This window comes from Protomyctophum bolini, assembly GCF_963924005.1.
Source record: "Protomyctophum bolini genome assembly, chromosome: 24".
Classification (NCBI taxonomy): Eukaryota; Metazoa; Chordata; class Actinopteri; order Myctophiformes; family Myctophidae; genus Protomyctophum; species Protomyctophum bolini.
The window spans coordinates 14,520,605-14,532,549 of NC_137885.1; the positions used below are offsets into that span (position 1 = coordinate 14,520,605).

The 11,945-nt window shown below is 42.4% G+C and overlaps 1 protein-coding gene across 2 annotated transcripts in view; it reads right to left on the minus strand.

Annotated features, from left to right (window-relative positions):
- The window catches only part of LOC308311985 (DNA-binding protein SATB2-like), a 43,823-nt gene extending 32,116 nt beyond the window's left edge, over positions 1–11,707 (minus strand). Inside the window, exon 1 of one of the 2 annotated variants that reach the window (XM_080758814.1) lies at positions 11,454–11,707. The gene's annotated coding sequence lies outside the window, so the exon portion shown is untranslated. Of the gene's footprint in view, positions 1–2,756; positions 2,855–11,453 lie in introns of those variants that run through there. The other variant, XM_080758815.1, reaches the window with a different exon arrangement.
- Positions 11,708–11,945: the final 238 nt, after the last annotated feature.

The window sequence follows — 11,945 nt, forward strand, 5'->3', positions numbered from 1 at the left end:
TTTTCACTCGTGGGTTTTGTCTTCTTATAACCATAGATATAATTAAAAAACAAATAGACGCCTTATTGGCCGCTGCAGTTCAGTGGAGCCATGTGTGTCGACTGGGAGGACGGAACAATTTACACTCTGGGGGGCGGAAGTGCGGAAGGCACGCTACGCCACGCTGCCACTCAAGTGACTATACTGGCCAATCACAGCGCATCTATTCCGGGACTTGTCACCAAATCCTGATTTTCATCCGAGCTGCGCAAAGGAACCAAAATATAGTGGAAAAAAGAAAACCTTCAATGTGCATCAACTTCCTTTTTCTGAGCCAAATCTCTCCCCACACTCTGTTGAAAATCTCTATGAAATATTATGTTTTGTTTGCCAAGGGAGTTCCTTGTTGACAGCATTAACTTAAAAGTTGTTCAATAATGCTCTTCTCTTTGGCTTTTCTTCTTATCCAACTGAAGACAGCTCAGGCAGATATGCTGATTTACTCGGGCAACAAAGAATGCAGGGTGATAAGCTGCTCATTACACATGGCTCATTATCATTTCCGTCTCTCCTTTTATGCCTGTTAACGTGTCAATGTTATTAGTTCTCAATGTGACAAAAATATAACAGTCAAAAGTGAAGCTACCACACAAATGTTCATCCCTCTGTGATGGAGATGAGTCCAACGTGTCAACTGATTTAGTGTATTGTAAAATTGTTGTTAAGCAAGACTAAAGTTAGTCTACATTAAAGCCCACCAGACCTCCCAGTCCCTGCACAGCCACTGTCAACATTAAAGGGACTCGCAGTCACAAAACCTCCCCTGGTTCGACTGCTCTATCAACAGGTCTATTTGTTCGAACCCCCTTCTCCACCCCATTGCTCTGCCCGCCCGACCCTTACCCCCCCCCCACTGCCCACCCTAAGCCCATGCTGAACACATTATTTTTTATTTACAGATGACGAGGCGGAGACGACCGCAAGCCGACAAACAGTACAGCCCCGGGCATCTGGAGTGAATCACAAACTCTTTATTTGGGTAAATAAAGTTGACTGACTGGTGCCCGCGGCTGGTCTCTCACAAAGCTGGGTCCGCTTTAAGGAAATACAGTACTATGGAGTTCATTCAGAGTGGATACGATATGATCGCCTGCTATGATAACCTAAGTGTCTGTTTCCTGTCAACAAAAGTGTTAGCGCTTCATCAGTACAGTCTAGAAGTTTGCACCGTCGATGCAATTAATAAAAGTAGGAGTCACGTTTTCAAATGCTGGCCTTGGAAGAATGCATTCCGTATAGGTAGTATTGGTCTTTTGCGTTGTCTTATATCTAATCTATCTGTATGCACCAAGTCTCTGTGTGTACGTCTGTAATGCACGTAACGAGTCCAGAACCGTTCGTCCCTCCGACTTCAAATTCGACACGCGCGTTCCACACCACCACAGAGAGTGCAGTGCCCAGTGTTTAGTCCGATAGCCGGTTGTCCAGAACCAGCACAAAGGCCTCTGCGCTGGACCTGATCACCCCAATATCTCCATATATGAACTGGCCTGTTCTGACATCACAATGAAGTTCTGACATCTGCATAGACTCCATATTTGGGCATGCCTGACAAAGAATGGGCATAAAAGGGACACAGGCATTGACAATGAAAGGTAGACTGTTTCTTTGCATCTGCCCTTTGCGAACGCACCATTAGTGCTGGAACCCCGGCACTATGTTTTAAATTGTGATTTTCCAGATTTAATCATGCATTGTATATAATTCACATCATTGTGCGACGTGGTCAAACGCATTGTGAAATGTGTTTCTTTACCAAGGTCTCCTTCGTTGCGTCGTTTGTCTCAAAAAGTGTGGTTTTTTTAAACGACACAGGGATCTGGCCTGAAAGTGGCACATGATTACAATAAAGCACACATGCAAAAATTAATAGCTGCCTTTAAAACAAGGCCCGTCCAACACAAACAAAATACCATAGCCATGCAGTATGGAGGAAACCAGGCTCGTTGAGCTCGTCAAGAGACTCCTGTACAGTTAAAGCCTCAATGTTACATGTTCATTTTATACACTGTCGGGGTTAAATCAACCCTCTCTGTCTCTCTCTCTCGAGGGCAAGGGAGAAATGTTTGGGGACGAAATATTTACATTAGTGGTTCTTAACTGGTCTTACCCCGGGGCTGAAATATTACCTCCTCAATCAAGTCCGCTTTTCCCTCTCTCTGTGAAGTTGAACATGTAAGCTGTTGTCAAGCTGCCACGTCGCCTGCTACAAATCCATCTGACTCTCTGCTGTGAATGACTGCCACTGGTTTTTAATCTTGTCAGATGTTTTTTATGTTTTATGTACAAATCACTTTGTATGACATGAACTTAAGTCTATAACTATAAGGTTTTATGCTCTGGATCCAAAAATGAGTCATGGGCCTTTCTCACAGACACTAAGGAGAACGTGGATACGGTAACACTATTATTAACCCATATAGACCTGAGGCCGATTCTAAAAAAAAAAGGAAAAAGGCTTCTAGACAGTTTTCTGAAAAACCTATGTTTCTATGTCAGTGGTGCTCAACCTTTTTCAAGTCAAGAACCTCTAGAATTATATGTATTTGGCTGCGGACCGACATCTGAAAATATGTCCCCAGAAGCAAAGATTTGCGTTCACTGTGAGGGGGCACAGTGGCACAGTCGGTATAGTACTGTCGCATCACAGCTAGAAGGTCCTGGGTTCGATTCCCGCTGGGGGCGTGTTCTCTCCTCCGTGTCAACAGTGCTCATACCTGAGGCAGGGTTGGCGAGAGGGCCTTTCTGTGTGGAGTTTGCATGTTCTCCCCGCGTGTGCCCTAGGGTAGGTAGCCTCAGTAATCCTGGTCTGACTCTAAACTACCTCCCCCTGGCCAGCCGGGGCGCCTGATGGAGGGGAAAGGAACCGGTCGGAATACCGTGTTCCTTCCACGCGCTACGTCCGGCCGGGGAAACTCTCCCCTGTCAGGTGAAAAGAAGCAGCTTGGAAGCGTAGCATCAGATAATTGACACTGGGTGAAACAATGGGTTGCAAAATCGTGCGATAAACATTATTTGTTTTAAAGAAAACGTTCACTGTGAAAGAATATATATTCAATTGTGCCACAATTTTTTCAAAAAATAGCAGATCTCCAAGAATTGAATGAATTAAAATACGTGTATCTAACTATTCCCGAGTCCCTGACCCCGCCAGAATGCCTCACAGCCCACTTTTGCATCCCCAAGCCATTGGTTGTGAAAAAGCTGATTCACACTGCTGCACAAGAAGGTCGACATGCTTGGAATGATGTTGAAACGAACAGTGTTTATTTCCTTTCGCAAAACACAGTTTTTAACTTAAAAGGGACCCCCTCGCAGAGCCCAGAAACTGTCAGCATGATTAAACGAGAACAGTACACTCCCTCAGCAGCGCACACCAACGCTCCGCGCTGCAGGGTTGAGTCCACGGGGTCCGCTGAGAGTCAACCCAGGTTGTGTGTAGTGCCCCGATGCCCGATTTACACTCGGTTGCCCGCAGGCAACGTGCAGAAGATACGGCTAATCTAGAAGCATATGCAATGTGCTGCAGCGTGACAGTGCACAACAAGACGCACAGCCATTAGGGGTGAGACGATATGGGTACCTCACAGTACGACATCTGCGGCCCTCGATAATGATATCACGATATTCGATATATTGCGATATTCGATATATATATATATATATTGCAAGAGATATCACGATATCTGTAACCGAAAATGAAAACCATAAAACCATAAAAGGCAAAGATCTGGAATTATGAATTTATTCCAAAATAGATATACGTATCAAAATATTCTTTTGTGTCACAAACTGGCCAATAAGTACATGAATCTTGCCTCCTCCAAACAGTAAAACACTGAATGCAACTCTGCATCTTGCTCACAACTTGTCTGTCCACAACAATGGGCACTATACTACTAGTACTAGCTACTCAATATCACGAATATTCGATATATTGCGATATTGCTGGGAGGACGATACAATCGCGGGAGGAAGTATCACAATATATCGCGATATCGATATATTGGCAATTTGGCACACCCCTAACAGCCATGTATGAATCAGGAGTGAGGGGCCAGCCGCATCTCTCCCACCTGCTGACCAACACTTGAGTCCCATGCACCCCTTTGTCCGGCATTATTTAGAGCACACTGAAACATTCACCTTTCGCGCAACGCTTAAGGTTAAACGTGCAGCGGCATGTTTTTGTGTGGACCCCAACACGTAATTCACCCCTTTTGCAACCAGAGCTTATGGGGAGAGAGTATGTTTTAGAGACAGTAGATTTTGGACAGTACAACTACAGATTTTGTCCAAACATCACGCAAATTGGTACACAGTCTCTCTATAGTCAGACAGTTTTCAAATCAGCCTCATGGTGGCACTACAACAGTCCAAGCCGCGTCTCACACACACACACACACACACACACACACATTTTTATATTTTTATATTGCTCCTAAACATTTTTGCCAAACAAAGAAGGGCACTTTTTCTAGTTTTAATGATGTTTAGGACACAATAAACACTTTCCTGCATGGGTTTTGTACCAATACAAAAAAGTTTGTTTTTATATATATATTTATATATAGTCATGTTCATGACCAAAAACATGTCATGAAAATGTGGTCTCACTTCCTTCCTGGACTACAAAGTCACACCTCCATGCAGCCTCCCCCCCTCTCCACAACGAGGCAACGTGCACTAAAGCATTATGGGCATTGTAGGAATTCGGCAATCCAGTCAAACCCTATAGTCAAACACACAGACGTCATGATTTGGCCACAGGGTGCACATTTCAAATTGTGCTACTGTTATCTACTTAGTATTTTTATACTATTAACATTGAGTGACTGGAGTTTCTTCCAGCGGTGAAATTACCCTTTGAGAGGGATCCTTTTCTTGTTGACACACAGTTTGATATCCATTATTTGGCCATGGAATCTGATTTTCTTCTCTGGGACAGCAATATTGACATGCATGATGATACTTTAGCTATTGAAAAATAGCAGATCTACAAGCTCATAGCGAGCCACATTTTAAAAAAAGCGTAGCATACGGTAGCCGAAAAGCGAACTGCCCCCAAAAAAAGGAAAAATTCAGAATATTCTTATCTCGCCCCGGTATCATTGAGGATGCGCTATAGGACGTCCCTAGACGTTTTATGTACAGCTCGGTTCGAATCCCTAAGACGTTTCTAGATGTTTTATGTACAGATTGTGTTAATCATTAGGTGCGTTCTTCTAGGTACTGTATACTAGTCTCGCGTAGCCAATAGCCAGGCAACTATTCAACAATCTCCGCATTTGTAAATTGCGAGAGGCAACAGTCTGGTAAACGCAAGACTAGGTCCTGTATAATAGTTGCATCATGTGTTAACAGGCACCATGGACATTGACATAATATGTATAATATGTCCAGTTGCTGTATCTACATTAACTTTCAAATCAACTGCAAGCCGATTCGGTTTCAGGCGTGAGTTTTCCAAACTTCCAGAGCAGGCCTGGAAAGGGGCTGCAGGCTTCGAAACGGAATAAGAGACAGTCAGTTAAATGACTCCCATGTTTAACAGCCTTTCGCTGGCTGTCCAGGCCATATGCTGTCCTAGCTAATTTATTGATCGATCTATTATCACATGATTACTGGGCACATTCCCCGTCCCCGACCACAGACCTCCGGGCTGTTCCGCCCCCATGTGCAGTCAGTCAGAGCGCAGAGCGCTCCAGCCACCACACATATCACTGCTGTGGCTAATAGAGGCTACGACAGTACAATTATGTCCCCTTTTTTTTGCACTCAGAGTTGAATGAACACTCAGGATTGTGAAGTGCGTGCCGATCACATTGAATACAGGCAAACTTGTAAATCTTAACAGACTATAAACCAAGATCCCTCTCGGCCCCCCACCCCCCCCACTCACACCACCCCTCTCGCCCATACATTCCCTCTCTCACTCTGAGTCCTCGCTCTCCTGTTTCTCTCTTTCTCGCTCTTTCTCTCACCCCCCCCCCCCCCACACACACACACACACACCTCCTCCTCTCTCTCCCTCCCTCCCTCCCTATTTTATACCCTCTGCTGATGTTGAGTCTGCTTTTAATAAACACATTTTCAAAATACTTGGAAAAACAGGCGGCGGATTATATAGAGTGCCCCCCCCCCCAAACACACACACACACACACACACACACAGACACACACACACACACACACACACACACACACACCCTAACCAGAGCAATATTACAGTAATTAATGAAGAGGGGGAATTATTACCAGACTTGGAGGAGAAAAGAGGGATGTTGAGCCAGAAGTCTCGTACGAGGTGACAGGAACGCAGAGAAACACGTAATGTGTACCACAGCCCCCACGGCAAGATGCATGTCATGAAATGGACGTGGCATAATGCTTGACTTCATTCGGCTCTTCTTGATATTTTTGGGACACATTCTATACACATCTGTAGAGAATTGTTACCTCTACGTGACGCATATATCGGCCAATCAGAATGACGTATTTGCTCCACAGGAAGTGGTGTTATGTGCTTTGTGATCAAACACAAAGAGGCTCCTATACGATATGAACGAACTCTGAAAGTATTAAAAATTGTGAAGTGAGGGGCGCTCTTATCAACACACATCAGCATACGTCAACTCATTCCGGCCAATCACAATTTGCATCCTCAGCACCTTCGTCTTCAATGTTTGTGTTTACACAAACACTAAAAGCTGGCCATTTATTGTCAATGGCATTCAATGTTTGTGTTTACACAATGTTTGGGTTTACACAAACACTCAAAGCTGGACATAGGAGGGGCTAGTGCCCCTCAAACATTTACCCAAATGGATCCTTAGCCTATAGCCTTCAAACTTCCTATAGATACGATATGCACGATACATGGTGCAATCCCTATACTTCCTTCATAGGTGTTTCCAATGATACTAATTAATTTTCAAGGACCCCCATAACCCTGAGAGTGTACAAATGGAACAAAATTGACCCGTTAGGGTCCATTTGGTTCCATTTGTACACTCTCAGAGTACGGGGAACACCACCACAGGGAGTGCAGTGCCCGGCCTTGAGTCGATGGCATACACCGTCCAGAAACACCACAAAAGGGGTTAGGCTCTGCCAGTGGACCTAATGAGCCCATGTCCCCTCACCTGTGCAATTCCCAGCCTCTGCCTCAGCCAATTGATTGCCACGGCAACCCCACACCTGCCAATTTATTACTTAACCAGTCCACTTTTCACAGAGATCTCCATATACACAAAAGGGACACAGATAAATACGGGTGCTATGGGTATTCCAAGTTGCCATCGTTCCCAAGTAGGCCGGTGGCCGACTGGCATGCACGGTCTAATAATAATAATAATAATGATGATTTGTATGTATCGGAAATGCTATGATTTCATATTGTAAATATTTCAAGTGAGTAAAAACTGAGTCTACCTAATACTATAAACTCATGTTTAAGATTCACCCTCTTTTGCATTGCTAACATCAGCATATGCTGCACATATTTTTACCAAACATAATGGTAAACATTATGTTGTTATCTTGTTATTATCTTGTTCATCAGTTGTGAGTAAATATCCGTATTCTGTAGGGTTTATTTCTTTTGCCTTTCCTACAAAAAGGAAAAGGAAAAAAAATAGATTTTCATAATTTCCCCCCCTTTAAAAAAAGAAAATCATGCGCAAAACATTTCTAAAATAGCTCACAATTGCAGAGGTATCCGTTAAAAAAGAACAATGCGTTTATTTGTTTAAGTTGGAGTTCCGGTTATACACCAAATGTCTCTTTTGGGTCCTGATCTAAAAGTGTTTGGGAACCCCTGTTTCTACATGACATGTACAATATAGCAACTCTATAGAACCCTGTCCATGCAAGGACGGACGGACAGACAGACAGACAGACAGACAGACAGACAGACAGACAGACAGACAGACAGACAGACAGACAGACAGACAGACAGACAGACAGACAGACAGACAGACAGACAGACAGACACTTTGACATGATTACAAAGGCAGACATTGCTCATTGTTTTTAAATGTTTTCTTTAACATTAAAATGCTCCACCACAACAAGCCACCCGCACACGTAACCCCCATAACACACACACACACACATGCACACTCTCTCTCACACACACACACACACACACACACACACACACACACACACACACACACACACACACACACACACACACACACACACACACACACACACACACACACACACACACTTTAGTTAGTTGTAAGGGTCTTAATCAAAGAATTCACCCCCCCCCCCCAAACATGCACTCTGATGTTTATGTGTCAACATGTGCACGCACACACACACACACACACACACACACACACACACACACACACACACTCTTACTGAGAGTGCAAGAGTGACAAACAGAAGAAGAGCATGGCAAAATACAGACCCCCACACCCAAGTACAGCACATCCAAATATAGCACAGAAGAAAACATGGAAATTAATGGATTCTGAATGAGAGAATCTTTTGTGGCTCCTGGAAATTAAATGGATTTTTCACAAGAGCAAGATCCTATTTTGTCATGCTATTAATAACCAAATCCAGTCTGAATCTTATGCCACATCCAGGTTGGAATCCGATTTGTTTACATAAGTCTAAACACAAGGAATCAAAATATGTGACTTGAGCCACATTCAGAGGTGGTTTCAAATCTGATTCAACTCTGATTTCAGGAGATCTGTCTCAGTCTGAACGCAGTAAACCTGATCTAAATTCAGATTGGATTCCATGTGACTTGTTTGTGTTTAGACTTAAATAAATCGGATTCCAATCTGGATGTGGCACAGATCTGCCAGTCTGAACACACAGATCTGTGACAGATCCGATCTGGTCACGTGCAAATGCAGTGTGAAGGGTCGGGCCAAAAGATCATGATTTGAGAAATAAATCGGATTTGACTGCAGTCATGTGCCTAAGTGTTTTTATAGCATAGGTGATTATTGAATGAGCTATTATTATTTTTTTATTTTGTGTTTATGGAACTGAATTCTCAGCAATGCAGAACTGATCTCTGACTCTGTTTCTACAGGCATATACTGTACTTTACACTGTACTGGGGCAATTGATTTCAATGAATAATTATTCAATTAACTCCAGAAATGGACCCATGACAGTCTAAAAATGGAAAAACATCCAAGTTTAGGCCTACAACCTATATAGTCAATTCATTAATATGCCACTGGAATTGCAATGGTCAGCATGCAGATAAATAAATTAACAAGGATATATTCATTATTATTATTTTAAATATTATAGAGAGAGTATTTTCAACACAGATCTTATAAGAGCAAAACTCTAACACCAAAGTCGCGCACATGCCCCCCACTGTCACACACACACACACACACACACACACACACACACACACACACACACACAACCACTTCAAGCACTACTCGCTGCAGACAACTTAAGGCATACAAGGAGAGACCACACAACAAGTAGGCCTATTCTCTAAGCTGCGCAGCATGCATGGACTGAACTGACACACATGGGTGCCAAATGTAATCCAAATGAAATTCAAATGCATATAATCCGCGGTAGCGATGACGGGAGAGACGCAACTCAACATCAGTCTAAACGGCGTATGAATAATGATCTCTCACACAGCAGAGCAGCCTCTGCCTGAACCACCAGGACTATATGCACAAATAATATTGATATCCAGGCTATAGCCTATACCACTTATCTGACTGGAAACGCGAATCACTATGTTAAAATAACAAGTAAATAAAAACGTGCGTGTTTGAACATATACCTAAATATAACTTTATAGGAACTTGAAAGTATAGCCTATAAAACTAAAAGCGCTGTATAGGCCTATAATACTTACGACGGTGTCCCGTCATGCTTCTTGGGCTATTTTCGTTGTGGGACACCGTCGTACGACTGGTTACAATACATGAGACATAATACAGTGCAATTGAGCAAGAAGTTGTTTTGGCGAAAGTGGAACAGCCCAGGGCCGTGAGTTTTGAGGAGAAAACACGTTATGATGAGGTGATGGCGGCATATAGCCATATACTGCATGCGGATCTAATAAGGTTATAGGCCCATTTTAACATCTTAACATTTTATAGCTACTTTGATGAAACCAATCAAAATGATTTAGCATGTATGGACAACAATTTGAACGAATATTTTGTCCATGAAAGCAAAAGCCCCTCGTTAGGATAAGAACCAGTTTTGCATGTTATTATATGCATTTCACAGGCAAAATATATTCGGATTGTCGTTTTAAAAATATAGGCCTATAGGCCAATTGTTCAAATTAACACTGTCGAGGGCCTTCCGGAAAATATAAGTTAGTGAAAAACTTATATAGGGTATAATAAAAGTATGGCTACATAAAATATAGGCTATATAAAAGACACAGACACATGCCACAGATGTTTTGATATCGACAACCGTTCACAACCATATCTCATTTTCTGAAAGGGAAGACCACACCGCTTTTGCCATTTCTTTAGCACTTAAAAGAGTCACAGCTATTTTACATTTTAGCTTAATTTCTACCAAAACAAAAAAATAGGATAAACCTATAGGCCTATATGTCGTCATTATTCTGGAACATTCGAACTAAAATTCAGTTCCAATTAAGTAGGGCGTCCTGTAATTAGGAACATAATAGGCTAATAATTATGACTATAGGTCTAATAGAAATGATTATGACAATACGCATATATGATGCCATGCTGATAATAAATGCACATTATGTATATCCTATCATGGTAATTTCTGAGGATTTTTTTAAATGTTAACACGTCACTTCTTGTATAGACTACTGATTATTTTTTAACCTTTACTCGGAGAAATTGTAGCCTTTTTGCTCATTTTCTAGATTGCGGTAGGCTACAATCTCAACTTCCATCCTATATACACACAGAGCAAAACTGTTTGCTTTATTATTGCAATAAATGATTTATCAAAATTATATTATTATATAAAACTGATCACATATTGAATTGCTCTAAATTTCATCCATGTGTTAAACTGACCCTGCAGTCATGTGACAGATGCTGTATACAAACTTATATAGAGCAAATGTTTCCGATATAGACATTTATTTTATTATTATTATTATTATTATTATTATTATATGTTGGCCTAATCATATAGGCGAGCAGAAGATGAGAATTTGACATACAAGTCCTTTGGTAACAAACACCCACGTTATAAAAAGTTTCACCGCAGGCTGTGCATGGCGACGAATGTCTCGGGTCGGGTGGATGATGTAGGCTATATGATCCTAAAAGGCTATAACACGCCAGAGCCAGGCTGTTTTACATCAATTAAAGTATTAAACTCTCTTTTTTAGCAATAGGCCTATACACAATATAATTACAGGTGTAAAACACAGCCTATAAGCTACTCACTGTCTATGCGGTCTCTGTACTTCGTGGCGCTGGTGAATAATTGCTGTCCATTGATCAAAAGTAGTGAATCCAGGGCTGAAGGGAAGCCGGTGACGTCCTGGTTCCTTCCGAGAAGTCTGAGATTTTAGAAAGGATCCGTGTTTCTCCTGTGTGGTTCTTTTGTTCTGTGAGAGGACAGAGAGAGAGAGAGAGAGAGAGAGAGAGAGCAGCAGGACTGAGAGGAATCAGAGATCCAGTAACGTGACTGTCTACGTTCGTTTGACTGTAGCGAGTGAGTGAGACGTAGACCGAGAGAGAGAGAGAGAGAGAGAGAGAGAGAGAGAGAGGGCAGAGCAGAGGGGGGGGGGGGGGGTGGAGAGCGAGCGCGCGCGCGCACATGACACACATTCGACTTGACTGGGTCAAGCGGGCAAGCTTGGATTATTTACCCGCCTCCTTTTTGCCTGTCTTTCTCTGTGCATTTTTTTGTATTATTATTTTAAATAAACTACA